A 15,881-nucleotide genomic window follows, 5' to 3' on the forward strand; every position below is an offset into this window, starting at 1 on the left:
TTAGATCAGTTTTAAAATAAGAAGACGCTGCATTTCCCCCGTGCATATATGTGTAAAGTTGGTGACATGACCTTGCTACATTGCCATATGTATTGTCATTGCACCAAATTAAGAATGTGATTTAGGCAGTTCTTTTTCATACTTGGTCTAAACAGATGGAAACCCCATGGAGCAAATTACAGGATGATACAGAGCAGGAAACACACTTTCACAAGGAAACAAGAATCATAAGGCTATGGTAATCATGTGTAATGGGTTCACCCACGACTATTAAACAGAGGCCCTTGTGGGATAAAATCAGCCTCTATGACTCTTAATGGTGTTGACAAGCTGAGAAACTGGAGTCGGCCTGCCTCAGGTGATTTCAGGACTCCAGTGGCATTCCTCATGTCCTCACTTTTTTTTTTTTTTTTTTTTTTTTTAAATCTGACAGATGCTACCCTTTGCTTTTCAATTCTTGGCTATTATTTTCCATTCATAAAATTCATGTACCTTGATTTAACACTGATTTAAAGCAATTCCTCCCCCCCTTTTTTTGGTCACCAAATCTAGTTATTTCTTCCTACTGTGTTTTGAATAATAATGTCTACCAGCAGGGAGAACTTGTTTTAAGATAGTAGTTTCTCATTTCTAATTAATCAAAGATATAGAACAGTTCAAAGTAGAACTTCTGGTCTGCTTCTAGCCACTTAGTATATATAACCACCTTAGTATATTCTAGGCTACAGTTTCCCTCTATGCTCATTTATCACCTTGAGGACCTCTAAAATGAAGACATAGTAAACAAAGAAGCCAGTACATTCAGTTTCGGGGAAAGAACATGACTGATTATTGAACTGCTTCACATCCTAGTTTTGTTTTTCACTTAGGCAAGATACTAAACGGAGTCTCTCTCATTTATTTAAAAGAGATAAGACTTTCTGCATTATTGTGAGAAAGTTTAGGTGGTTCAATATGCATAACAGTGAAGAGGGGGAAAGTAACCACTTAATTTCCAATATTTAGGGTTATTTTACCCTAGTTTTTATCTAACTTCAGCTGTATAAACAAGAAGGCTCTAAATGAGAATAAAAAGTAAAGTTCATTGAGAAGTTTTGGTAAATCCTCCAGTGGAATTCCTCCCAGAACATGAGAAAGTGAACGAATGATGCTAAAGTGAGTAACAAATGTTTCTCAGAGGGAGGTAGTATCCAGTTCTTTAACAAATCAGCAGAGAGATCATTAAACAAATTTTGGCGATAGATCATGGTAGTAATTTCCCCGAGCTGCTATAACAAAGTACCACAAACTGGGTGGCTTAAACAACAGAAATTTATTGTCTCATAGTTCTAGAGGCTGGAAGTCTGAAACCAAGGTGTCAGCAGGCCCATATTCTCTCTTAAATCTGTAGTGGAGAATCTTTCCTTACCTCTTCTAGCTTCTGCTGTGTATCAGTGATTCCGGGCATTCCTTGGCTTGCAGGTGAATCACTCCAATCTCTATAATCAGATGGCTCTCTTCTCCCTGTGTGTCTTTACCTTGTCTTCCTTCTGTGAGTGTTTGTGTCCAAATTTCCCCTTTTTATAAAGACACTGGTCATACTGGATAAAGGGCACATCCTGTTCCAGCATGACCTCATTTTACCCAATTACACCTGCAACAACCCATTCCCAAATAGGTCACATTCTAAGGTACTGGGAGTGAAAACTTCAACATATGAATTTGTAGAGGGGGGGAGGGAGGGGTGGGAACACAATTCAACCCATAACAAGGAGAAAGGCTAACTCATAGCCAGAGGACTAACCAACAACTTTGGGACACCTGGGTGGCTCAGTCAACTAAGCGTCCACTTCGGCTCAGGTCATGATCTTGCAGTCCGTGAGTACGCGTCGGGCTCTGTGCCAACAGCTTGGAGCCCGGAGCCTGCTTCGGATTCTGTGTCTCCCTCTCTTTTTCTGCCCCTCTCCTGCTCATGCTCTGTCTCTCTCTCTTTCTGTCTCTCAAAATAAACAAACAAACACTAAAAAAATAAAAGGAAAGAACTAACAAGAACCTTGATAATTTTGTGTATTCTGTTTTCTTTCAGTCCCGAGTCAATAAAAATTGGGGGTTTAACTGGGCTCTTGGGTATTCGTCACTGGTTAGAGAGCTTTTTGGAGGCTGGGTAGGTTCATTGGAAGCATAGTTCTATTCCAGAGATGGTTTGGCATATGGAGCTCACCAGGGGTAAAGACTGTGGTAATGTGTGGGTGAGCCAGCAGGAGAGGTAGACAAGTCCAGACACAAGTTGAAAAGAACCTTTCTACTCTGGACTCACTTCCCAGGGCATTGCAGAAAGCAGTTCCTACTGGACCCAGGGAAAGCGCCTTCTCAATAGAATGTGACCTTCTCCTTCCAGAGTCACAGATTTATGAATTTTCCTGTTGGTTTCTTTATTTTCATCTCTCTAGTTGCTCGGAGGAAAATCAGGATAATTCTGACAGTAGAACTTTCAACTTAAGGCCTTTTATTGCTCCTGGGTTTGTGGTTTTGGGTATTACTCATACATTTACATCCACAAAGTAACCTTGAGTTGTTGAAATGTGGTCATTAATTAATCAAGTAATCTAAGTAAAACCTTCCCTGTTAGGCATTTCTTGTATCATTTTTCCAGTGAGTTTGAAACTGGGTTTCCAATAATTTCTGATCATGAAGGATCCTCTGGCTTAGGACTCACAGTAGAAAAGTTCATGGAAAGCCTAGGGTGTTAACTTCTTTCCTGGCTGTATTCCAGTTGGTTTTAAATCACTCTGCTTGCTTTGGCTTTCCCACATTACCTCTTTATGTGGGTGTTATAGGAACCTTCCACTAGTGTCCAGTAAAACTCACCCCTTCCCTCTCAGTCTTGCTACAAAAGGTTGGAAAAAAAAAAAACAACCTGGTGGTACCCTTACCTTAAGTGTCAGGCCAAAGGATAGACAGAGGTAACAAAGAGGGGGAGTGGTCATCATTTTTCACACTCAACTGTTTGTGAGGGACAATCAGAAAAGAGCTCTATGGAGGGAATGGCTCTTTATGGAGTGAGCCCTTTGGAGGAAATATGAGTCCCATGAGAATTTGAAGTTCACCTAGAGGTTTAAGAAAGGATTAGCAATTCATGTGTGCTACCAGCCAAAGGCAGAAAGGAAGTTATTCTTGTGTTGTGGGTGGTCAAATGTCCATGGAGCTATGAGATTATCTGGCAGAGGTAAATAGCAGTGAAGAAGAACAAAGAAGGGATTTTTTTTTTTTTTCTAAGCATACAGCTGTACTACTAAGTCATCCAGGTTAGCACTGAGCACTTAGGGGATGTTCAGATGTAGAGAGAACCACACACTCTCATAATATCTCTTCATTAAAAAATTATTTTTATCCCCCATTTTTTAATTATGAAAATAATACATGCACATTGAAGAATAATCAGACTGTATGGAAAGAAATTAAGGAACTGAAAAAAATATATACTATAGACCTTCTACCACAATTATTTTCATTATTACATATTACCTTCTAGTTTTTGTCTAACGCATTCATTTTCCTTGAGTTGCAATCTGCTTAATATTAAATCATAAACATTTTCCCATGTCACAGTCTTTATCATTATCATTTTACACCACAATATACTAGTTCATTGTATTATGTATGTTAAACCATTTTCCTATGGTGGGATATTGGGAAACATGTACTTTTATGAGTAACTTGAATTATAGTCTTCGTAGATGGTGTTTTGCTTCATTGCATTTGGGGCTAATACATTTTCCAGGAACCATATTGGGTTCATTAGACATAAGAATTTGATACCAGTACCTGAATTTAACAAAAAGTGAGAATTACCCAATACCTGTACCACCAGCCATTTGTAGGAGATGAGTATTAGAATGTTGGTAACATGGAATTGGTACTCTAAAAAAAAAGAAAGAAAGAAAAAGGAAAGGAATGAAAACTACTCTTTGGGTGTCAAAGAAAGTCAAAGAGAATTTTGAGGCATTAGCAGAGAGATTAGTGACCATAATAATGTATTTCTGTGTTCTGGATAAGAAGGCATTCGGCATGGTCTGCCCAAAATGAAGCCAGAATTCCAAGTAGAAATGCAATAACGTTAAGAAAACTTTTCTTGGCATTATAAGCTCACACATGTACTTTTATATGCTACAAAGTTGAAAAAAAAGTTAAAATTCTGAAGTATTGAGGCCACAGCTATAAAAAATTAAGGTTTTAAACTAGATTTATGAAAGTAAGAAAATATATGTTATGGTATGCTAAATGCTATTCTAACTAGTGCTTTTTCATGCTGGCAAATGTTCTACTTCTGCCAATGTGAACAATTATTTTTGCTGGCCCAAAACAGTTCAAACAAAAACAGAAGTCAGCCACCATTTCTTAACATAGTAAAGTTGAAAATTTCAAACATTTAATGGAAATTATTTTCACATTTATTTCATTGGTATTCAAAGGAAGTAGTAGGAATTCCATAAAAGTTTGTGTTTATGACAAAAGTAAATTGCTAATGTAAAGTTATTTGGAGGTTAGAAGTATGATAAATGGAGATGATTTAGAAAGAAACAAGAGTATCTATTTTAAAAACATTATTATTAGCTTCTTCCTTCTTTGACCCTCACAGACTATGTAAGAGTCTGAAAAAAGACACGGTGAGTGGACTACCAAATATTCATTCTTTTTTCATGTTTAACAGAAACCAAATTCCTCAGTGAGTTCCACAGATTCAGCTAAAATACTTTCCCAGACTTGCTTACAGTTTGGAGTAGCTACATGACATTTTCGGCTGATGAAATAATTGACAAAAATGCTAGATTCAACTCCTTTACTCTTCCTTCCTTCTTGTTCTTGCCTGGAAAGCAGGTAGTTAGGTTGAAAGTAACATCCAACTTGGGACACCCCACAGCAAGGATGAGGAATTAGCTATATAATGAGAATGAGGAATGAAAAGGAAGTGGGATCCAGGGACACTGATGACACCATGGAACTAACCACTGGGCTGCTTGTCTCTGCACTTCTTTTTATGTGAGGCGAATTATGTGAGGCTCTATGGTTAAGCCACTGGCATCAGTTTTTTGCTACATACAGTACACACAAATGCTAAATGAGGCAGAGCCCTTGATATAGCCTCTTTTTGTATCTTGTACTTCTATTTACAAAGTGTCTGCTATGATAATAATGTGTTTAATGATTTTTGTCCTCAAATCTTCTGAGCTATTAACTTCATTAATGACTTAACATTTGTAAAGCACCCTCTCTTGTTCATCATTGTATTTAATGCCTACAAGTATCTGACATACCATGTGAACTTAATAAATTATATTTCCAGGTAATTTGGAAAACTGTTTTGACTCCAAAATACACATGCATGTGCACACACACACACACACACGCCCATCTTTACATAAATACATGGATCCACAAACATTCTATATATTTATATTATGTGTTTTAAAATACTTGTATTGCTTTGAAGTACTCAGATATTAAAGAATTATTCTATGAGAATAATTGTCACTATTTCTTTTCTAGTTAGGATTTGTGTATTACTGTAATAATGGACATTTATGTGTCTCATTGAATGCTAAGGTCTTGGGGAAACATAAGAGAACTGAAAGGGAGATAAACAGTGACTTTGGATCTCCAGCTGCATTTGTCAGGCCACAAGCATTCTGTAAAAACAAAACAAAACAAACACGCAGGATTTTAAACTCAAGTAACTTTTGGAAATACAGCATGTTACACCATCTTTATCCTGGTGATTCATGGGTCCATTAAAGTTGCCTACAGTAGAGAAAACTGTTTAACTCTGTGTAATCTGGAATTTTCCAATCTTATGTGATCATCAAGCCCTTCTATTCAAGTTACACCTATTAATAATGCTCAGGGGAGATACTTCTGTGACACATACTCTGAAAAACCCTGCAATTCAGTGACCAGAAACCTGAAAAATCATCGCTATTACACGGTATTGATCTACATTAGTTAGTGTAACTAGATAGTAATGAGAAATAAAACATATGACTTTTGGAAAAGAGTAGAAAAATGAAGACTTTTTGCAGAAGACAGAAATACCTAGTTTACCATGAAGGTGAGGCATTTATTTTGTTCCCTATTTTAGCTCCAGTGGCCAGAGTAACACGTAAGTATTACTTGTTGGTGGAAGGAAGGCTTGGTGAAAGGAAGGATTGATGGAGAGATAAGGGATCTCATGGGATCCAGTATTCTAGAGAAACATCCTGAGAAAGTTGCCTAACAGGTATGGTTTGATAACCTTTCTGAAGACTTGAATGTGCCTCACATACTGCTTTTTCTCCAAATTGTCATTGTTTAAAACTTTTGAGTTTTACTCTAATGATAGAAAATATGTGGACTTGATATCTATCAATCAGAATTTTCTCAACATAGTACTCCAGGCAACTACTACCAGCTGATTAGCATAAGGAAGAGAGCGAAAACCATCTCTAACATAACAATTTCCATCTCTAATGTAAGGCTTAATATTATTTTTTCCTGCTTAAATAATTTATACTTATCTCATAATCATTAGTCTCACGTCCCTAGCATTATCTGAAGATGAATTATTTACTTTTTTCTCTCAGATGCTATTGTGATTGTTTTAAAATGACCACAAATTCTTTGACGTTTCTCTTCAATAGATGGAAACTAATTCCTTGTCTACTAAGTGTGGGCTGGAGTGGATTTAGTGAATCTCTTCTAATGAAAAGAATTTAATGGAAGTGACATGTGAAACTTTGAAGACTAGATATAAAAAATACTGTGACTACCTGCTAGTTTTTTTCCCCTCCTCTATCTCTATTTCTTGTTTTTTCTCTCTCAGATAATTTAGTGTGGAGGAAGCTAGCATCCAGGCTAGAAGCCCATGTGGTGAGGAACTGAGACCTCACTCACCAACAGCCATATGAGTGAGCAATCTGGAAGTGGTACCTTCAGCCCCAGTTGGGCCATCAGATGAAACTGCAGTGTCTGCCAGTACCCTAACTACAACCTTATGAGAGTCTCTGAGCCAGCGCCACCCAGGTGAGCAACTTCTGAATTCCTGACCCATAGAAACTAAATAATACATGATTACTATTTAAACCACTAAGTTTGGGGATAATATTTAAAATATAAATGGATAACTAATTCAACAATTTTAGGAACTTTTTTTAATGTTTATTTTTGGGAGAGAGAGAGACAGAGTGAAAGTGGGAAAGGGGCAGGGAGAGAGGGAGACACAGAATCTGAAGTAGGCTCTAGGCTCTGAGCTGTCAGCACAGAGCCCCACTTGGGACTCAAATTCACAAACCGCAAGACCATGACCTGAGCCAAAGTCAGATGATTAAACAACTGAACCACCTAGGTGCTCCAACAATTTTAAGAATTTTTAAAGAAATAGGACTCATTTACAGCCCCTTTAAAAACCCACCCTCCTCTACTCCCAATTTTATTACTTTGGTATGGCCAAATTAGCTAGTTATCCACCAATTCCTGTTTGTTTATTTGTTTGTTTTTTCTAAAGCAGGGGTAAGAAAACTCTGTTAAAAAAGGCCAGATAGTAAATACTTTAGGCCTTGTGGGCCATGTGGTCTTTGTCACAACTACTCAACTCTACTCTTGCAGCATGAAAGCAGCTGTAGACAATACTTACATGAGTGAGTATGGCTGTTTTCTAATAAAAGTTTATTTGTGGGCACTGAAATTTGAATTTCACAGAATCTTCACATCATGAAGTATTATTCTAATTTTGATTTTTTTTCCCCAACCATTTTAAAATGTAAAAATCTTTCTTAGCTTGTAGGTCACTTAAAACCAGGCAGTGGGCCAGATTTGGCCCACAGGTATAGTTTGCTGATTCCTGTATTAAGTTAATAGAATTCTTGATATTTAACTGTCATATGAATGCCAAAAATAAAGACATATTTCAGACAATAGCCATGTGACCACATTATGGTTAATGGGATATAGGTGGAAAGGGTATGTGCAAATTCTGAGTCATGCTATTAAAGAGAAGTAGTGGACTCCCCCACCCCCACCACCCCCTTTATTCCCCTTTCTCACTGGCTAAAGTGAAGATCATCCTGGACCATGTAGATGACAGAAATGTCCTTGGGGTGGTGGAACAAACAGAGCCAGAATTCCTAGTTTCGGATCGTGTGCAGTCATACTTTTATAAGGGTAAGAAATAGACTACAATCATGTTTAAACCTGTCTGGTTTTAGATCCCTCTTCACACGTCACCAAATGTGAGCTCTAACTGATTCAGCTGGTTAGTGGTTAGCTACCATCTCTTAATGTAATGCCAGGTTGACATTGTGTTGTACTTTCAAGAATCACTGCAGACAGTGGTTAACAGCTATATGTGGAGTTAAAAAAAGAATTCTTGGTTACTTATCAAGTCAGAATAGTCTGGACATAGGATAGCTTTGACTTGATTAAAAAACCAGAATTTCTAAAAAATGGCAGGTATTTGCCTTTTCTTCTGATTGTGGATTTCCTGCAATTTGGAAGTGAACAAATGTGCTTTTGTATCCATTTTCTCCCACCTCTATCATACTTATGGCCAAGAGTGGAATATTGTTAATTGAGAGACACATAAACAATACACTCTTTATAATATCTGAGGAAGAATTAATTCATAGTGTCCTTTGTGGAGCTTATTTATATAAATGAATGGGTTTAAGATCTCCCACCCCCACCCCCCAAAGTATCCCATGGTCCTATGGATCTTCTCATTCATATAACTGGAAGAAAATGTAATCATAATAGATATACCTATCTTCTGAGCACTTTTTATTTTCCACACCAGAACTTGGGGGTCCCAGGGTGTGAACAACAGTGAAAAAGAATCCCACAGTCAAAGTCTGGAAAGCACTATGAGAATCATCAGCCATCACTTGGCAGCATCAGAGCATCAGGCATTGTCCAAACACAATTGTTTGAGTTCTTGTGCTGACACACAGTGTTTCCCATTCATCTCTCCCCCTTTCTCTCCCTCTTTCTCTCCCCGCCAAAAACCCAACTCGCTTTAAATAGGCACCCTCTTCCAAGTCCTGGCTGTTAGTGTCCCCAAGAGATTTCAGGGAGATGCAGCCCTGGCTGAGGGTTAGAGCCAGAGGCCAGCCAGTGAAGGGAACAATGTCTGGGTTTTGAGAACAGCTGGAGCTTCAGAGGGAGAAAAGCAGCTTGGCGAATGAGGAAAGAATGTACTTGTCACTTCAGAGGCAAGAAACTTCGATTTCTCTCCTGCTTCTGCCAGCAAGTGTTTATTGGAAAGGAGAGTGGTGGTGATGGGCAGGTGACTTTCAGTTAGGATTTTATGGAATTTTTCATGTTTATTTTACCTTTTCAAAGAGCAGATAGATGTACAAATCCCACAGTATAACTATTCTGAATTCTGCTTGTGTTTTTATTGGATAAAGGAGTGTTGTTTCCCAGAGCTATTTTTACGGATGCCGCCCCTGGCCCATTTTGAAACTCTGCTTGCTTTCCTTGTATGTGAGCTAATATTTGTTATAGGGATTTTGGAGAAAAGTAGTAGAGGGTATTCAATGGAAGGTGAAGGCTGAAGGGAGGAGAAATCCTGTTCTGAGAACATGAGCTGAATTTACAGATGGGGGAATTGGATGGGCCTGTTCAGACAAAATAGGGATGTTTTAGCTGACACCAAGGTGAGCTTATAAAAAGTTTGATGAAGTTGGGGGGAAATAAAGTTTTTAAGATGTCATATTCTTTGGTCATGTCTTGAGTTCTCTGATTTTCTTAGATTCTTCTGGAAAAGGATAGAACAACAGAGACTATTTTCCCACTCTGAATTCCTTTTGTTAGACTTGGAAAGTTTGATCTGATTTTAAGTATCCCTTATAAAATGAACAAGGAGTTCAATATTAATATTCAAAAAGTAATAACTGTTACCATTTAAAGGTCTCTTATCTCCTTTTCTCCATTCCCCCAATTTTTTTGTCTACTTCAGGATTCTTCTTTTAATTGTACCTGTTCTTGTGTTTGTTTTTTAATTTTTCTTTAGTTGGGGAATAAATATATCTAAAAGTTAAAATAGGGAATGAGACTTTATTGCAAGAATGTAAGGGACCAACTATATAGTCACTCTGGGTCCCCAAATTTCCCCAACTAGAATTAGTACTCCTGAGAGAAAAATAATATGTTGTGGTCTATTTGTCAGTAACCACAGTGAATTTCCTGACCTGGCAAGGTTCATGCAAGCCACTTCAGAGGCGTGGCCTCCTCCACATCAAACTGTGTGGTAACTTAGCCTTTAACTTGAACACTCTTCTCTGAGGCCAAAGTACCAGGTTTCATTCAGCATATATGGTGTGAATCACAGCAACTGTTTGCAAAAGGTGTCTCTTAGAAGGGGCTTGTGAGCGAAACAGGAACTTAGAATTTCATAGACTCCTTCCCAGCACAAGAACAGTCAGTGAACTCTAGGGACTATCCTGGGAGCAACATCTATCACAGTTCTTTACTCACCAGCATCAAGAGCATCTCCAAAGGGTTGACATATTTTTGTTGTTGTTGTTTTTTAATTTTTAAATATTTATTTATTTACTTATCTATTTGTTTTTAAATTTCAATTCCAGTATAGTTAACATACTGTGTTATATTAGTTTTGTAATATAGTGACTCAACAATTCTATAAATCACCCAGTGCTTTTCATGGTAAGTGTACTCTTTTTAATGTTTATTTATCTTTGAGAGACTGAGAAAGAGGACAAGCAGGGGCGGGGGGGGGGGGGGCAGAGAGAGAGAAGGAGACACAGTATCCAAAGCAGGCTCCAGTCTCTGAGCTGTGAACACAGAGCCCAACGCGGGGCTCAAACCCACAAACCATGAGATCATGACCTGAGCCGAACTTGGATGCTTAACCAACTGAGCCACCCAGGCACCCCATAATAAGTGTACTCTTAATCCCCATCACCTATTTCACCCATCCCTCCACCCACTTACCCTCTGGCAACCATCAGTTTGTTCTCTATAGTTAAGAGTCTGTTTCTTGGTTTGTCTCTCTCTGTCTCTTTTTTATATTTCATTATTTCTTAAATTTTACATATGAGTGAAATCGTATGGTATTTGTCTTTGACTGACTTATCTTGTTTAACATTATACTCTCTAGCTCCATCCATGTTGTTGTAAATGGCAAGATTTCATTCTTTTTTATGGCTGAGTAATATTCCATTGTTTGTATACACACATACATACCACATACATGCCACATCTTTAGCCATTCGTCTATTGATGGACACTTGGGCTGCTTCCATATCTTGGCTATTGTAAATAATGATGCAATAAACATAGGAGTGTATGTATCCCTTTGAATTAGTGTTTTGTATTTTTGGGGAGTGCAATTGCTGGATCACAAGGTAGTTCTATTTTTAATCTCTTGAGGAACTTTTTTCCATACTTCTTTCCACAGTGGCTGTACCAGTTTGTATTCCCACCAACAGTACACAGTATTCCTTTTCTTTCACATCCTTGCCAACACTTATTATTTCTTGTGTTTTTGATTTGAGTCATTCTGACAGATGTAAGGTAGTTTTATTGTGGCTTTGGTTTGCATTTCCCTGATGATGAGTGATGTTGAGCATCTTTTCATGTGTCTGTTAGCCATGTGTATGTTTTCTTTGGAGAAATGTCTGTTCATGTTTTCTGTCAGTTTTTTTTATTGGATTATTTCGGGGGTTTTGGTATTGAGTTTTGTATGTTCTTTATATATTTTGGATACCAACCCTTTATAGGACACATTGTTTGCAAATATCTTCTCCCATCCCATAGGTTGTCTTTTAGTTTTGTTGGTATTTGCTATGCAGAAGACTTTTTTTGATGTATTCCCAATAGTTTATTTTTGCTTTTATTTCCCTTGCCTCAGGAGACATATCTAGAAAGATGTTGCTATGGCTGATATCAGAGAAATTGCTGCTTGTGCTTTCTTATAGGATTTTATGGTTTTGTGTCTCACATTTAAGTCTTTAATCCATTTTGAGTTTATTTTTGTGTATTTAATATTTAGGGGTGCCTGGGTGGCTCAGTCAGTTAAGTGTCTGACTTTGGCTCAGGTCATGATCTCACTGTTCATGAGTTCAACCCCCACGTCGGGCTCTGTGCTGACAGCTCAGAGCCTAGAACCTGCTTCAGATTCTCTGCTTCAGATTCTGTGTCTCCCTTTGTCTCTGCCCTTTCCCTGCTCATGCTCTGTCTCTCTCAAAAATAAATAAATATTAAAATTAAAAAAAACATATTTCTTAATGGACCATTTTTAATAGATTTCCTAGTTTGGGTATATTACCCTCAATATTTTAAAGGCTTGCATGTTTAAGACTAAAGAACAGCTATATAGGGGAGCCTGGATGGTTCAGTTGGTTTAGCATCCAACTCTTGATTTCAGCTTAGGTCATGATCTCATAATTCCTGAGATCAAGCCCCATGTCAGACTCTGCGCCTAAAGCACAGAGCCTGTTTGGGATTCTCTCTCTCCCTCCCTCTCTCTCTTTCTTTCAAAATAAATAAACACTAAAAAAAGAACAACTATACATAAAATGTCCATACTACCCAAAAGCAATCTATAGATACAATGCAATCCCTATCAAAATACCAACAGCGTTTTTTACAGAACAAATAATACTAAAATTTGTATGGAACCACAAAAGACACTGAATAACCAAAACAAATTTTGAGAAAGAGGAGCAAAGCTGGAGATATCACAATCCCAGGTTTGAAGATATACTACAATAATAACCAAAACAGTATGGTATTGGCACTGGCACAACACATAGATCCATGGAACAGAATAAGAGCCCAGAAATAAATCCATGCTTATATGGTCAATTAGTCTTTGACAAAAGAGGCAAGAATATACATTGAGGAAAAGACAGTCTTTTCAATAAATGGTGCTGGAAACGCTGGGCAGCTACATGCAAAAGAATGAAACTGGACCTGTTTCTCACACCACACATTAAAATAAACTCAAAATGGATTAAAGACTTAAATGTATGACCTGAAACTATAAAACTCCTAGAAGAAAACATAGGTAGTAATCTGTTCTGCTTTTTTTTCTAGATAAGTCTCCTCAGGCCAAGGAAACAAAAGCAAAAATAAACTACTGGGACTACACCAAAATAAAAAGCTTTTGCACAGTGAAGGAAACCATCAACAAAATTAAAAAGTAAGCTACTGAATGGGAGATGATATTTGCAAATGATATATCTGATAAGGATATAAAGAACTTATGAAAAGAACCAATAAATTAAGATAGATAGTTAACTTCTACAACTAAGCAAACATAAAAAATCCAATTAAAAAATGGGCAGGGCTCATTATACTTCAATTTTTAAAAAATGGGCAGAGGACTTGAATAGGTATTTTTCCAAAGAAGACATACAGATGACCAATAGACACATGAAAAGATGCTCAACATCATTAATCATCAGGGAAATGCAAATAAAAACCATGATATCACCCAATACCTGTCAGAATGGCTAGAATAAGAAAGACAAAAGATAAGTGTTGGCAAGGGGGTGGAGAACAGGGAACCCTCTCATGCACTATTGGTGGGAATGTAAATTGATGCAGCCACTGTAGAAAATAGAATGGAAGCTCCTCAAAAAAGTAAAAATAGAAATACCATATGCTCCACTAGTTCTACTACTGGGTATTTACCCAAAGAAAATAAAACACTAAATCAAAAAGATATATGCACCCCTGTGTTTACTGTAGCATTATTTACAGTAGCCAAGAGATGGAAGCAACCCAAGTGTCCACCAATAGAAGAATGCATAAAGAAGATGTGGTATATATATACAAAGGAATATTGTTCAGCATAAAAAAGAATGAAATCTTACCAATTGTAACAACGTGAGTGGATCTAGAAGGTATTATGCTAAGAGAAATAAAAGAAAGACAAGGACTATGTAATTTCACTTACATGTGGAATCTGAAAAACAAAACAAGGCATAGCAGACACATAAATACAGAAAACAAATTGATGGTTGCCAGAGGGGAGGAGGTTGGGAGGAAGGGCAAAATGCATAAGGAAGAGTAAAAGGTACAGGCTTCCAGTTATGAAATGAATAAATCATGGGAAGAAAAGGTACAGCATAGGAGGGGATATAGTCAGTGGTGTTGTAATGGCATTGGATGGTAACAGATGGTAGCTAGACTTGTGTTGAGAATAGCATAAGGTATAGACTTTTGAACAATTATGTTGGACACCTGAAACTAACATAAACTTGTGTGTCAACTACATTTTAATTTTAAAAAAAAGGAAACATTATCTGGGTATATCAAGTGGTCAACATACCAAGTCTGGGCTTTTCTAGATCTCTGGTTTACCATTGAATGTGGTCCAGCCTTTATTTTTTGGCCGAGGTATTCAGTTTTGTTAACGCTTGAATTGCCTGCCATCAGGGAAACTAAACATAGCTTAGTAAATCTACCAAAGCTTTGTGTATAACAACATGGATTAACCACATGGGTTGCAGGAGACAGACTGCTCGATTAGACCTTGGCTTTGCTTTTTACTGGATTTTGATCTTGATCAAGTTATCTGACCTCTGCATCTGTGTCATCATCTGAAAATGAGGGTAATAAGTACCTCCTATGTTACTATTGTAATGAGATAATCTGAGTAAAATGTGAGGTATGGATGAAATGATGCTTGTTAAGCACTTCACCCATTCCTGGCAATACTTAAAGGCTCAGTAAGTATTAGATGTTGATAGTGATGTTATGTTGTGGATTTTCATCATTTTATTATTATCGTGGCTGGTTTTATTATACGAGGCAAAAAGTTAATATAATGAATTTATAATAAAACATAGTATAGTACCTGGAATACTTGAGTTACCTCTCAATAGTACTTCATTTATTGGTTTAAAGATAATTTAAATATAGAAACCAGTAGTTAGAAAGCTGTCTGATTAATAAGGATAAACGATTAGTTTATGGACAAATTGAAACAAGTTTTTTTGTTTGTTTTGTTTTGCTTTCAGCTGGTATCAACTCATATTAAGAGAGTAACTTCTGGTTATCTCTGCTGATAGAATGATGATTGGCCACTAAATTTACTGTTGATTAATTCTTTTGATTGAGGTGAATTCACATAACATAAAATTAACCATTTTAAAGTGTATAATTTATTGGCCCTTACTACATTCATAATGTTGTGGAAACACTTCCTCCTAGTAGTTACAAAACATGTTTTTATCACCCCAAACAAAATCTCATACCCATTAAGTAGTCACTTCTCACTTCCTGATCCCGCTAACCCAAGGCAACCACCAATCTACTTTTTGTCTTTTTGGATTTATTTACTTTAGATATTTCATGTAGATGGAGTCACATAATATGTGAGCTTTTATGTCTTTCACTTAGCCTAATATTTTTGAGGTTCATCCACACTGTAGCAATTATCAGTACTTAATTCCTTTTTATGGCTGAGTCATATTCTGTTGTGCATATAGGCAATATTTTGTTTATCCATTCATCTATTGGTGGCCTTTGATTACTTTTTACAAGTGTAAAATTACTTAATAAATACAGCCCAGTAGAAAAATACTTTCAATATGGGCTTCCAAATGGACAATGTTAGGATCATGAGACATAAATGGTACATTTACCTAGCAACCGTTGACTCTCCAGTGACAAGTACAGAATGTGACACGTGAATGAATTGAATAAACTTGCATGAATGGTGATGTTAGAAACTGACTTACAGATGGAATCAGTGTTCCCCATTGCACCAACGCAACTGAAAGGCAGAGGGTAAGGGAGCTCACTGCTAGAGTCTATGCAGGTCAGCCATATGGGCACAGGGCACTATGGAGAAAGGCAAATCTGGAAGGGCAAACTGAGAAAGCCAACATATGGACCAA

The 15,881-nt window shown here is 37.2% G+C and overlaps 1 protein-coding gene across 2 annotated transcripts in view; it reads left to right on the forward strand.

The window, feature by feature from the left end:
• Nucleotides 1-13,098, forward strand: part of LOC115512567 (cytochrome c oxidase assembly protein COX18, mitochondrial) — a 75,606-nt gene extending 62,508 nt beyond the window's left edge. For both annotated transcript variants that reach the window (XR_004343547.1, XR_003968425.1), the window contains 3 exons: nt 6,116-6,253; nt 6,836-7,035; nt 13,069-13,098. The gene's annotated coding sequence lies outside the window, so the exon portion shown is untranslated. The remainder of the gene's footprint in view (nt 1-6,115; nt 6,254-6,835; nt 7,036-13,068) is intronic.
• Nucleotides 13,099-15,881: the final 2,783 nt, after the last annotated feature.

The sequence above is a fragment of the Lynx canadensis genome, chromosome B1 (assembly GCF_007474595.2).
Source record: "Lynx canadensis isolate LIC74 chromosome B1, mLynCan4.pri.v2, whole genome shotgun sequence".
Lineage (NCBI taxonomy): Eukaryota > Metazoa > Chordata > Mammalia > Carnivora > Felidae > Lynx > Lynx canadensis.